This window comes from Euprymna scolopes, chromosome 20, assembly GCF_053919585.1.
Source record: "Euprymna scolopes isolate OS-2025 chromosome 20, ASM5391958v1, whole genome shotgun sequence".
In the NCBI taxonomy this organism is placed as follows: domain Eukaryota; kingdom Metazoa; phylum Mollusca; class Cephalopoda; order Sepiida; family Sepiolidae; genus Euprymna; species Euprymna scolopes.
The window spans coordinates 37,120,608-37,134,557 of NC_136501.1; the positions used below are offsets into that span (position 1 = coordinate 37,120,608).

General features: G+C 30.1%; 1 protein-coding gene across 1 annotated transcript in view; it reads left to right on the top strand.

The window, feature by feature from the left end:
• LOC145241391 (voltage-dependent calcium channel type A subunit alpha-1-like) overlaps positions 1–13,950 on the top strand; it is a 1,447,749-nt gene that overhangs the window by 742,104 nt on the left and 691,695 nt on the right. The gene's annotated exons all lie outside the window — the stretch shown is intronic.

Below are 13,950 nucleotides of genomic sequence, written 5' to 3' on the forward strand. Positions count from 1 at the left end.
CTTAAATTAAATGAAAAAAGTTACATTTTATTTTCATTTTCTATTTAAAAAGCCATTATTAACATGTGGAGAGTGTTTTTTTTTTTTATTATTCTGTACTTTCAACTAACAATTTCATTTAAAAGATGATATATCAAAATTTGAATTTAACTATAATAAGGATTATGATACCTGTTCAGTGCATATTTACCTATAAGTATGACCAACCACTTATAATTCAGTAACTGTAATTTAAAAAAAAATAACAATTATAATAAACAGAACGACTCATAGAAATCTATCTATATTCTTTTTTCATTTTAATATACTTTCATAGAAATGCTTCTGTTATGTAAAAAAAACTATTTTCTTTATGCCACAAGTGTCACGCTCATACATGAATTCCATAGCTAATATAACGTACTGACCCAACGGGTCACGGGTGGTCTAGTATATATATATATATATATATATATATAGATCCATATACATATATATAGATCCATATATATATATAGATCCATATACATATATCCATATATATCCATATATATATCCATATATCTATATATATATCCATATATATATATATATATATATATCCATATATATATATATATATATATATATGTCCATATATATATATATATCCATATATATATATATATCCATATATATATATATCCATATATATATATATATATATATATCCATATATATATCCATCCATATATATCCATATATATATCCAAATATTTATATATACATCCATATATATATATCCATATATACATATCTCCATATATATATATATCCATATATACATATCTCCATATATATATATATATATATTTATATATATCTCCATATATATATATCCATATATATATCTCCATATATATATCTCCATATATATATCTCCATATATATATATATATCTCCATATATATATATCCATATATATATCCATATATATATATATATATATATATATATATATCCATATGTATATATCCATATATATATATATCCATATATATATATATGTGTATATCCAAAAATATATGTATATATCCATATATATATATCCATATATATATCCATATTTATTTATATATATATATCCATGATGTATACCCATTTATATATAGATATCCATGATGTATACCTATATATGTGTGTGTGTGTGTGTGTGTGTGTGTGTGTGTGTGTGTGTGTGTGTGTGTGTGTGTGTGTGTGTGTGTGTGTGTGTGTGTGTGTGGACTTGTTGCTTGTTTTATTTCTCTAATATTTTCGGTTACCAATACTTTTGTCGTACCAAAAGTCGACTTAAAATATCATGAATGAAATGAATCCTATGTAACAATATGTAAGTAACCAGGTAAGTAGCTTAATTCAGAAACAAGATTTAACAGAGCGATAAAAATAATTGTAAAATATTAGACAGGCGAAGTGAACAGATACTATACATATTCTGTAAATTATTTGTCGGTTTCGTATACGTAAAAGCTTTAAAACTGCACCATAACCAAGGGGAAAAGAAAGCATGAAGTTTTTTTCTTACAAGTGATTTATCAAGGCCCGAATGCCACTCGAGGATAAAAGTTGCTTGCACTGTCAATCATTGATAGCAACCTTCACACAGAAGTATATTAGCACCCCGCTCCCAGAATCATATAATGTCAGGAGCTATGTATAGAGAAAACGAGTTATGTATATCATTGTGTTCTGCAAACTTTTCTCTACACGGAGTGTAGATCATAGGTACAAAATAAAACACTGGCAATACTGTCAAAATTCAATGTTTATGAAGATACCCAACACTACTTCTGCTGAAAAACAGAAACTGACTAATGTTGACGCTCTTCTCACTTTTGTAATCCCTTCACATGCCTCTCATCTCTATGGTGTTCTAGATAAGAAAAAAAAGCTCTTCGTAAAGACATATAAGAAAACTCGACCTCATAGGTAACTGGAGGTGTCAGTGCGGAATCTGATGATACTGATGATCCAGATGATCGCAAGGCATTCATGGATTAAGTTGACGCCAACATCGGTGAAGAATAACTAAGAAGGAATATTAGCGGAGTAAAACTTTGTTTATCTTGATCTTTAATTTTATTAACATTTATTACTATATTTACAGACAATAGCACATTTCATTATCACCGTTCTCAAAATCATCATCATTACATAACATCATAATCGTTGAAATGAACATGAAATGTTGTGATAGCTTACGTGTTACACTTCATTTTTAAATAAACCCCAAACGAATATATCTATGAGTTCCTGAAATTCACGAGTTATAAAGTCGCAAAACTTTTAACCCGTTTCCTGACTTTTTGTTTTTAAGTGGCACATAGTATCTTATGATTCTGGGGGCCTCATATATGATGAGATGACAGCACAAAAAGGGTGCGATAAGAATCTTGCATGCATAATTCTTCTGTTTCTGTCGGTACGCATGAGGAACATGGATGTTTCTCTATTTATATCCGCCAGGGCCCCATGTGTTCTTTTTTTATTTGTCATTATTAAATTTAATTATCGATAAAATAATTCAATAAATTCTTATTTGAAATAGTTTATCTCGTTCGTGGTCTTTAATAAATCCCAATACAGATTCCAGCTATTTAGAAGAGTAAATAATCTGACAACGACACTGTGCGCATAAGACAGATCGCCCTAAAAATAGCCAATAATATGCGATTAATAGATGCCCTTTTAGCCATGTGTTGGTTATACATCTTTGGGTATTTCCCCTTTTATTTTAGCTTTACCTTTAAATTTTTTGTTTTAAACAATGTAACGGCCAATGTACAACATTAAACAATATTGATATAGAGACTTCCCTCTTAAATTATGTTTTACTATCATTTCTGAAGGTATTGATTCATTCTTAAATGTCCTACTCTATTGTTCTGAATCTGGTTTGGTAATTTTTTTCGAAAATATATTACTCTATTAACAAATATTCTAATTAGCCCATGGATTTATTTCCTTTCAATCTGCTAGCAATAATTATCGAAGCTAAAAGCCACACAAAGATAATGTTTAATAAAATAGATAGATCTTCAGTTGAATGACGATAAATATCATAAGATTCATAATCATCATGTCGTATGAATTCGAAGGTTCTATTGTAAGCATTGATTTCCCTGGTGTTTTTCTAGTCAGAATTCTTTCTAGAAATAACGTCGGAATGACCACGTGAATGTTGCCAACATCCTAAGTGAAAGTGATTTTTGCGGAACGAATTGAATTCGGACTTGAACACTCAGGTCGTCAATCCGTGTTCTTAATAACAAGGCCACTGTCACTTCCCATGAGAACATTAGAAATAGTGGAATGAATTGCATGTAATGTCCTTTGACGGCGGTTTATGACAAATGCTTATTGACATTAGATTTTTAGATTGCCATGGAAGCGATACTTGTAGCAACGTTTTCCACATATGGGATATTCTTGAAAAAAAACTCTGTTGTTCTTATTAATTCCGTTTCACATTAATTTCTTGCAGTGGAGGGGGGGAGATATATGAGTTCTTACTGTGAAAGTTTTACAAGGAAGAAGTGGAGATTAAAACCGAATCGAGAAATTATCATTGAAATAACAATTGAGCAGACAACAACAAGCAGCATAATTTTTGTGAATAAATTTCCAGATCCAAAAGGAATATTTTGCTAGAATTTTTAACATTGTTAATCCAAAACCTACTTTTTGTTAGAACATTTCATATTACCAAGAGAAAAGATCTCCGGATTAGATTCAATTTAAACCTGTAAAAATAAAAGCAAAGATCTTTTTAAGCTTTCGTGTCTCGCCGGCTTAATTAATAGTGGCAAAGTCTTCTTTGTTCTCGAACAGACGATGCAGATTTAATGCTGTGCTTTGATACATCTTCCTTTAAGTTTCCTATCTTAATTTAAAACCTTGTGCTATTTGTAATTACACTCTGTGATTCATTAAAGTGTTGTAATATTTCAGGAAAAAAGCGTTGGTTTATCTAAAAGAACATTCATTTCTTTTATTCTATTGTTTGTCACGGCGGTCATATTCGACCATTAGACCAGTCCCATTATTATTGATGAGCTTAGCTTGTGGTCTGACGTCCTTTCTTTTAGTATTTGTTGCGTATTTCTAGTCATATATCCATTATCCAAAATCAATTGTATAAATGGCCTGACAAGTCAAGTTCTGTTTTTTTATTGTAATTTTATCATAGTGTTTGTAGGCCATGTTCTTTCTGAACTCTTATCCATATTTGTAGATTGCTTTGCCATAATATTTAACATTTTCACATCAATGTCTTATATATATATATATATATATATATATATATATATATATATATATATATATATATATATATATATACTAGCTGTACTCTGCCACGCGTTGCTGTGGCTCAAATTGGCGCAATGGAAAAAGTTCCAAAATGAGAAAAAGCATGTTTCTTATGGGTTTAATTTTCCATTTCGTATGGGTACACAGTTTTTGTTGTTCCATTTTCTTAGCTGATGTAGAGATTTTCTGGTTTGGTGACTCTTGAATACGTAACATAAATTGTCCATGTGAAAAAACAGTTAGTGTGTAACTGTAAGCCACACAATTGTAAAGATTGTTCCCTGTGATTTGTTGATGGTTATTGCAAACGACAATAAAATTGGAAAGTGCAATTTCCTAAAGTGTAATGATGTATCCGGTGGAATCATAGGAATGCATGGAATGAAGATATATTCATCTGTAAAAAGTCATGTTATGATTATTGTTTCTATGATATTGTTTGTTACTTTTTTTTACTGCAAGCCAAGTGCTTTTGCAAAGCTTGAATTGGTTTATATTTCACAACATGATAATTAGTACGCCAAATTTCAGTTTCAATACATGCGGTGGCATCCCTGGCAAATATAGCTGTTGGATAATTAACCACTTTATCTGCTTTCAAAACAGTGTCGATGGATTTGTATTTGACTACCTCACTTGAATTTTACATTGAATAATAGCATGGACGTCTTTGTATTGACCTGCAAGAATAGCTCGTTCACTCAGTCAAGTTGAATTCTTATAATTTGAATATCTTCAAAATCCTTTTAAACTAACTATTCTTTTGATGTAATAAAATTACAGAAGTTAAAAGTTAAAGAATTTTGCCCTTATCTCTGATCAGCTGGCACTTTTCCGTACCCAATTTCCCACAAGTGATGCAAAATTTATGTGAAGATCGAACAGTCTGCAACTGGACATGCCTATTTTGAGTTAAGTTTAATGTCTTCATATGGCACAAAAAAGTAGAGTATTTGAGGCAAGCACTTATTTCATCGACTAATGTTGATTAAAGAATAGCAGGTAACATTTGTCTGAAATCTCCTGCAAACCAAATTACTGCATTCCCAAATGGTCTTACATTGCCACGCAAATCTTGCAAGGATCGACCAAGAGCCTCAAGTGATTTTTTGCGTACCATTGTGCATTTATCCTAAACAATAAGTGTGCATTTCTGCAATATTTTTCCCCATATTGAATGTTTTGGAGATGTCGAACATGAGATTTTTGAAAAATTGAATGTTTCAAAGTAGAATAAATAATTCTTCTATTTGGTAGCAAGGTCGCAGGTATTCCTCATGCAGCAAGAGCTAAGGCTATGTCATTTTGTTACCGAATGGCTGCCAAAATCAATTTAATTAGAAAGGTTTTACCAGTTACTTCTGGTGCTGTTCAAAGTAGCAGTAATTTCCAAATAATTTCTATTCTCACAGTCAGTAAATTAGGTGACTAAAATAGGATTTATCCATGTTTTAACAATACCTTATTCACTGTAATTAATTTAGAAGACTAAAATAGGATGAGGGATTAGAGATGGGCAGATAGAGAGGAAGATATATAGATAGAAAAGAGAAAGTAAGAGGAAAATAGTGAAAGAGAAGGGGATAGAGAGAGATAAAGGGATTGATAGATAGACAGCGAGAGGGGGAGAGTTAGAAACTGAGAGGGCGAGACAGAGGAAAGGAGAGAGAGATAAAGGGAGTTAGAGATAGAAAGGGGCTCAAAGAGAGATGGAGAGGGTGATATAGAGAGAAAGATAGATTGAGAGAGGGAGAGATATTAAGAGAAGAAGAGGGGGAAGAAACAGAAGGTGAACTACACTTCACCATTTGTTTCCTCGTTCAGTAGAGAAGAAATCTTTCGAGACTGAGGCAATTTTAATTTTTTTTTTACTATCCAGAGTACCCTTTTTCTTTTTTTTTTCGGGAGCTAGATTTTCATCACATTAGAAACCGACCGGGTTATCTGTAGTTTCACCTAACAAATTAATAAAAGAAAAAGATATTGTAAAATTTGAATTTAACGTGAAAATAGTATTTTAAAAAATAGCACGATAACATAAGTGCATAAGTGTCACTTTAGGTACTCCTTGGGCGTTGAGTTCCATGGCGACCAGCATAATTATTTAATGGTCGCTCCCTTAACCCCCCTAGTCAAGGCTAATGCATGCGCATGTAACATTTTTTTATTTACTGACGTTGGCTTAGTAACTTAACGATTTATTGATAATTTCGTAACCCTTACACGAATGCCGGAAGATTTAAATTGGTTCATTATTGTTGTAATGAAAAAAAAGTTTCATTCAACACAAAACCAAAAACACATATTAATGATAATGATTTATTATTCTATTCATTGAAATTTACTAATTTTTAAATGAAAAAAGTAAAAAAAAAGTTAATAAAAAATAGTTGCTGATGTGCGCATTGTAAAAATGTTTGTAAAAGTGAGAAATTATTTTAATCATTTAAAAAACTTGGTACTTTTTTTTAGATTAGGTCCACCTTATAATCACCCCCAACCTCCTCATCTTAAGAACAGCTTCCGGAATAAATACCATTTTTGGAGGGGAGGATATTGCAAAATTTAACTGATATTTGCTGTCAGCATACCCACCCGAAAATACTATTAAAAAAAAGGAGGGGGTCAGTGCCCGTTGCAGAGAAGTATATTTATTTATCAATAAAAGTCGACATTTAAAAAAGAAACTTGTGGAGGTGGACCTAAATGTAAATATTTACCCAAAAATTATCCACTCATGTTAATTAAAAATGTCTGTAAAAGTGAGAAATTGTCAATACATGGTTTAGTTATATTTTTTTTTTAATATTCATGAAAAAAGTTAAGCCAACGTAAGTAAATACATGAATTACTAATGTTTGTAAAAGTGAGAAATTATTAATAAATGTTTAGTAACTTGTTTTCTTTTAATATTCATAAAGAGTAAAAAAAATTTCCAATATTCATGAAAAGAGTTAAGCCAACGTAAATAAATAAATGTTTGTAAACGTGACAAATTCAGGTTTAGTTACTTTTTAATTCATGAAAAAAGTTAAGCCAACGTAAATAAATAATGTTTGTAAAAGTGCGAAAGGCAACGTAAGTAAACAAATGATAAATGTTACGAGCGCATGCGTTAGCCTTGACTAAGAGGGGGGCTAAGGGAGCAACCATTAAATAATTCTGCTAGTCGCCATGAACTCAACGCCCAAGGAGTACCTTGCTTTATTTTAAGTATTTATTTTCCAAAGGACTGTTTGAATAAATCAACAATGAATAAAATGGTTCTTCTACCCTTTATTGCCGAAATTGGAGACGCCATTTTTTTCACGCACTTGCTATTCAAATCTAGGGGAGACATCATTATATGGTCGAACGATTGCTTCCGGAAAGGGAAAGAATAAATTTACCAAAATTAACATTTATTACTTCCGGAAACGTTAAATTAAACTAAAATTATCAATTATTACTTCCAGAAACTTGGTAAACCAATATTACTGGAGAAAACGAATCTTGACAATTCAAAAGAATGTTTAAAATTATTTAAAAAAACAAAAAAAAAAAAACAAATTAAACTTCCAGAAAGAACTATGAAAAAAGTAAATAAAGAAAGTGAAAAGAACATATATCCATAATTGTTTAATTGGAAATGTTTCGATTTAATTAGTGAGAACGGGAAAGTTTTTCATGGAACATTTATTTTTTTATCATTAAAAACAGAAAATTGAAATGACATATTCATAATAGTTTAAACTGGGCGAACGCCATTTGAAAACCAAAACATTTATTAGTTTTTTTGTTTGTTTATTTTTTCGTTTCTCTGTGTGTGTCTATTTTTTTTTTTCGAACAAATAAATAATTTTATACATTTTTTTTTTAATTAAAGCAACTTTGAAAGGCCAACAACAAATTAATTTAAATGATTGTTTTTTTAACGGAGTAGTGGGTTGTTTTTTATTTTTATTTATTTTTTTTACTGGGAATCGAAATATAATTGTAAAAACATTGATTGAAAAGTTTGCGTAAAAGAATATAATTTTAAGAAAACAATTTTGCAATGAAAGCAACATTGGACTTTTATTAAATAGTTTTTTGAGGTTTTTTTTTCGAACAAATAAATAATTTTAAACATTCTTTTGAATTGTCAAGATTTTTTTTGTCAAATAAATAAATTTCAAGCAATTTTTGCAATAAATAATAAATAGCAACTTCGTTAATTTTACGACTCGCCACAGCATATCATAAACACCCTAACCTCCCCATGTTAAAACGGTATTCGGAATGAACACCCCAACCTCCCCATGTTAAGAACGGCTTTCGAGGTTTGTGGAAGAGCGTGTTTAATTTGAAAGCCATTTTTAACATGGGGAGGTTAGGGTGTTTATAATACGCTGATGCATATTGTAAAAATGAAACAGTTTATAAAAAGTTAAAACAATTTTTTTATGTACACAATGTCGTGAAAGAAACTAGACAAATAAAACGTAATGTTTGATGAGTGAAAAGCCTTAAGATAAACAAAGGAATTTAAAATTTAAAAAATTGGTAAGATACATACATGTATTTAAATTTTAAAAATAGGAGTTTTTTGTGCTAATGCAGATAGTGATCCGCGCTATTTTTTAAATCGTATTTCCACGTTTAATTAAAGTTTTATAATATGTTTTTATTCAATTGTAAGGTTAAAGTACAGAATAGGTACAAAACACCCTCCCCTCCCCATGTTAAGAATGGCTTTTTAAATAATAACGTTATTATTTCAGCATGGATTACTCTCTGCATGAGTGCTTTTTTTTACCTATCTTGTAATTCGAGAGTAGTTGAAACGGAAGTTACCGGAAATAAAACCGGGCAGTCTCGCAGAAACGACTTACGAAAAATATTTTTATTTTAATTAATATTTTTATAATTCGCAATGTTAAATTATTTTAATAACATGCAAACACTCCTTGACTTTACAGATAGATTTTCTGAAAATTTCAATTAAATTGGTAATGTACAAATATGGTTTTATCGATTTAGAACGAACCAAGAATTACATTTATATATATATATATATATATATATAGATAGATTATATATATATCGGGGAAAATTTTCCTCTGAAAGGCAATGAAAACGCTTCTGTGTTGCTTATTTACTTATTTAAAAGAAATATCCTTTCACACTACAATATATATCTATGGAGAGAGAAAGAAAGAGACACACACACACAGACAGACAGACAGAAATAGGTGGAGACAGACGTAACTAGGGATATATTTATAATGACAATGTATGTCATGCCTATGAAAGCACGAAACACCAACACAAAATATATGCTTCTGTATGATTTTTATTTTTATACGTTCAACATCACCAAACATCGACTGAAAAGTATTATTTCTCTATTTCATTGCATTCTTTTCTCGTTTGTGGGTGATCGATCATTTATTCTTTATATTATCGATTTTGTTCAATTCTTTTTTTCTTGTTATTATATTAAAACTAAAAGAGCGACATTCTTTTAACCATGGAGTCAATGCTCATCACAATTGTTTAACAATGGTTGTCAATGTGTTACCTAGCAATATACAACAATGATTTTACAGGCATTTCATTTAATTTCTAAAATTGAATATTTATTGTACTACAGATTTAAAATGGGCTAATGCGTGATATTAGTCGTGACTTCAATTAGCTTTTGTAGAACATATAAAAATCTCTCCATTTTAGGATGACAATAAAATCATGTGAAATTTGTTTATTAGAAAACTACAACATTAATGACCCTGACCAATAATTGCCAGTACTACTGACTGTTCAGGAGTTATCAAATGCATATTTATTATTAACAACAAAATAAGAAAGTATATTCATAATTATCAATAATAACAGAGTATGTATTTCCTTACATAATATATATATATATATATATATATATATATATATAAAGTTTGCATCCCATTTCAAGGTTGAACGTTTTAGTACGCAACGTAACTGTTTCCACTTAGTGTAAAGCATTATTCTCCATAATTGAAAAACGTTCTCTTTTTAACTAGTAATGCAAACAAATATAAATATAAAAACGTTATTTCTTTTAATTTCACTAAGAAACTATCATACTGCAAATCAAGTGTGTAGATGATTATATATATACATATGCATATATACATATATATAAATATACATATATACATACATATATATACATATATACATATATATATATACATATATATACACATATACATATATATACACATATACATATATATACATATATATACATATATACATATATATACATATGTATATATATATGCATAAATATATATATATAATTATATATATATATATATATCATACATAATCTTATATAATATTTTAAGACGGTATAATATATTGTCTATTGTATATTGTCAAGGCACACCACTAAAGGTCGTACGCCAGTTTCAATATCTAGGCTCCACTGCTTCAGACACCCTCTCATTGGACGTGGAGCTAAACAAAAGGATTGGAAAGGCATCCACAACCCTCTCTAAACTAACTAAAAGAGTCTGGGAAAACAGGCACCTTACCACCTCCACCAAGATGACCGTCTACAGAGCGTGCATTCTCAGTGTTCTACTGTATGGGAGTGAATCCTGGACTACATACTCAACACAAGAGAGGAAACTCCAGGTCTTCCATATGAGGTGTATACGTAGGATACTTGGTATCACATGGCAGGACAGAGTGAGTAATACTGATGTTCTGCAGAGAGCGGGCATCCCATCCATTTACTCCCTACTGCGTGAGCGACGTCTTCGCTGGCTGGGCCATGTGCGCAGGATGGATGATGGGCGCATCCCTAAAGACCTTCTCTATGGCGAGCTTGCCTCAGGCTCAAGAAAGAAGGGGCGACCCCATCTTCGCTACAGGGATGTCTGCAAGCGTGACATGAAGGCTCTCTCGGTGAACAGGAATACATGGGAAGCCTCTGCAGCTGACAGAACTGCCTGGAGGAAAATGATACGCCAGGGGATTATCATCAGCGAGAGGACCCTCCATGTTGAAAACGCTGCAAGGAGAGCTAGGAGAAGAGCGAGTGTACAAGCGGAACAGCCGGACGAAGCGGCAAATTGCATAACAACCTTCGTATGTCAAGGCTGTGGCAGACTATGCAAATCAAGAATTGGTCTCTACAGTCACACAAAAGGATGCATACAGGCAACATCTTAATACGGCGCTGATCCATAGTCATTTCGACTGACGGATCCCACACACAATATATTGTCTGTATATTTTCAGTATTTAATATATAGTCAGTCTTATAAAGGCAGTATATATCTTTAAAACAACATTTGGCTTTTGTTGAAATAATATTTATAATAATTCATTTAATCATTCCATCATGGAGAAAGGGAGATTTGTTGCAAGATCATCTTAGTAAAAAAATTCGATAAAATTTAAACAGATAATTTGGAAAGAGTTATGTAAGTTAACTACTACTACAAATAATAATAATAATAATAATAATAATAATAATAATAATAATAATAATAATAATAATAATAATAATAGCACGGTTCATAACAATAATAACATTCTTTATCTATCTCCCTATATGAAATTCTTTTATAAATGGTTTGAAATATGAGATATATTTATTCTTTTACTACGTGACAGTCTTATAACTACGCAGATAATTAGAGTCTACAAATTCAATACAGCCAATTTACTTACAGCAGTTGAGAAAGTCTAATAAGAGATGACAAATAAATGATGCACAAGCACGCGTAAGTGCCCCCTTCCATTCCATATCTAGCGCCCTTTGTCGAGCGTTAAAAAAAGTAAATTAAGATGATGTTATAAAGTAATAGGTTTGTTTATTTCAATTTCCGAACAAATGAAAAATGCTAATTGGCCTTGCACCGTTTTCAATCAATATGACAAAATCTATATAGTATACGTATTTAATGCCATCGAAACGTAATAAGAATTCATAAAAACGAATGCGTTTTGTTGTGTAAATGTGACAACTCACACCAGCAGTCGACCGTCAGAGATGCTAATAAGTAGAAAATAATAAACTACTAAAAGTGTTACAGAACAATTCAACCACTAATATATGGGAAGCACTACCAAAGGGATGGTTTCGACAAATGTGCATAGTATTTATAATAACGGGTATTGACTCATGACCTAGTTTTTATTATGTATTTTCTAATGTACAAGTGGTATTCACCCAGTGCGGCCCATGTGGAGATATATCGCTGGTCGGAAATAATTCCAAATATAGTCATATTTACAATATTTGCCCTGAAAGAAAAGTTTAAAATAAAATTTGCAATGTGAGGTCAGGTAAAAAAAAAAATCGTTTAATCGTTGGTGTTTTTATTCTGTAATAATTTGTTGACGCTGTATTTCTTACAGACAGTTGTAAAATGGCAAATGGTTTTAAAGAATTGCACCGATTTAATTATTTAAAAATTTAAAACTACTAATAAAAATGATTATTTAAATGTTTAAACAATTTTTAAATGCATTCTTTACAAATTAAAAAACATATGTAATAATATCATTGGAAATCAGAAGTAATTCAACAATAGAATTTCGAAAATGACGGTAAACAAGGATATTATTAATTCTGAATGTATATATTGCTACTTTAATTTCTGACTCAAACAGGTTTTAGACTGTTTCTGATCACACATTTTACTCTGGATAAATGATGAAATAGTGACATACTAAGGATGTGTGTATATACTTGTATTAGCTGTAAAAATTATGCGTGTATATTTGTATGCGATAGGAATAAGATATATGCGATTGATATAAGAAACATATACATTAATTAGCACAAAAGGATTTTCAGAAATAGACATTTGTTATTTCATTCACGTGTGAACTTTATCAAAAAAGAATGGTAAAGTAATGCAGTCAATATTAATATATATGCTTTTCATATAAGAGTGAATAAGATTCAAATTGTGATGTAACAGAAAAGAAGATAGTGTTAAGGTTGGAGGGGTTGTACTGGTAATGAAAAGTTATTTTCGAAATACTTAGCCAGGTGGAAATTTCTTCAACAATTATTAGATTATATATATATATATATATAATATATATATATATATATTAGTGTTTTTTTTATTAGTGGTGCATTCAAATTCACTTACGAAATGATAGAGATTTTGTTCCCTTGAACGCTAATATATGCATTAAGTCGCAAATTTTTACAGAACGCATATATATATATATATATATATATATATATATATATATATATATATATATATATATATATATGTGTGTGTGTGTGTGTGTGTCTAAAATATTAATTATTAAATATATATATATTAAATATTACTAGAATTATTAAATATATATATTTAATATTATCATAATTATCAAATATATATATGTATTAAATATTATTATAATTATCAAATATATATATGTATTAAATATTATTATAATTATCAAATATATATATATATATATATATATATATATATGAACAACACACTATTTGAATATGGTGACAGATTGTATGTCCCAGCCTAGATATATAGCTAATTTTTTTCAGCTTATGAGTACTTGTGCCCGAGCGGGTGTGTATGTAATTACCTAAAGTTGCACGAATAGACAAGCTGTTGCCGTGTCCGATAAAGAAGA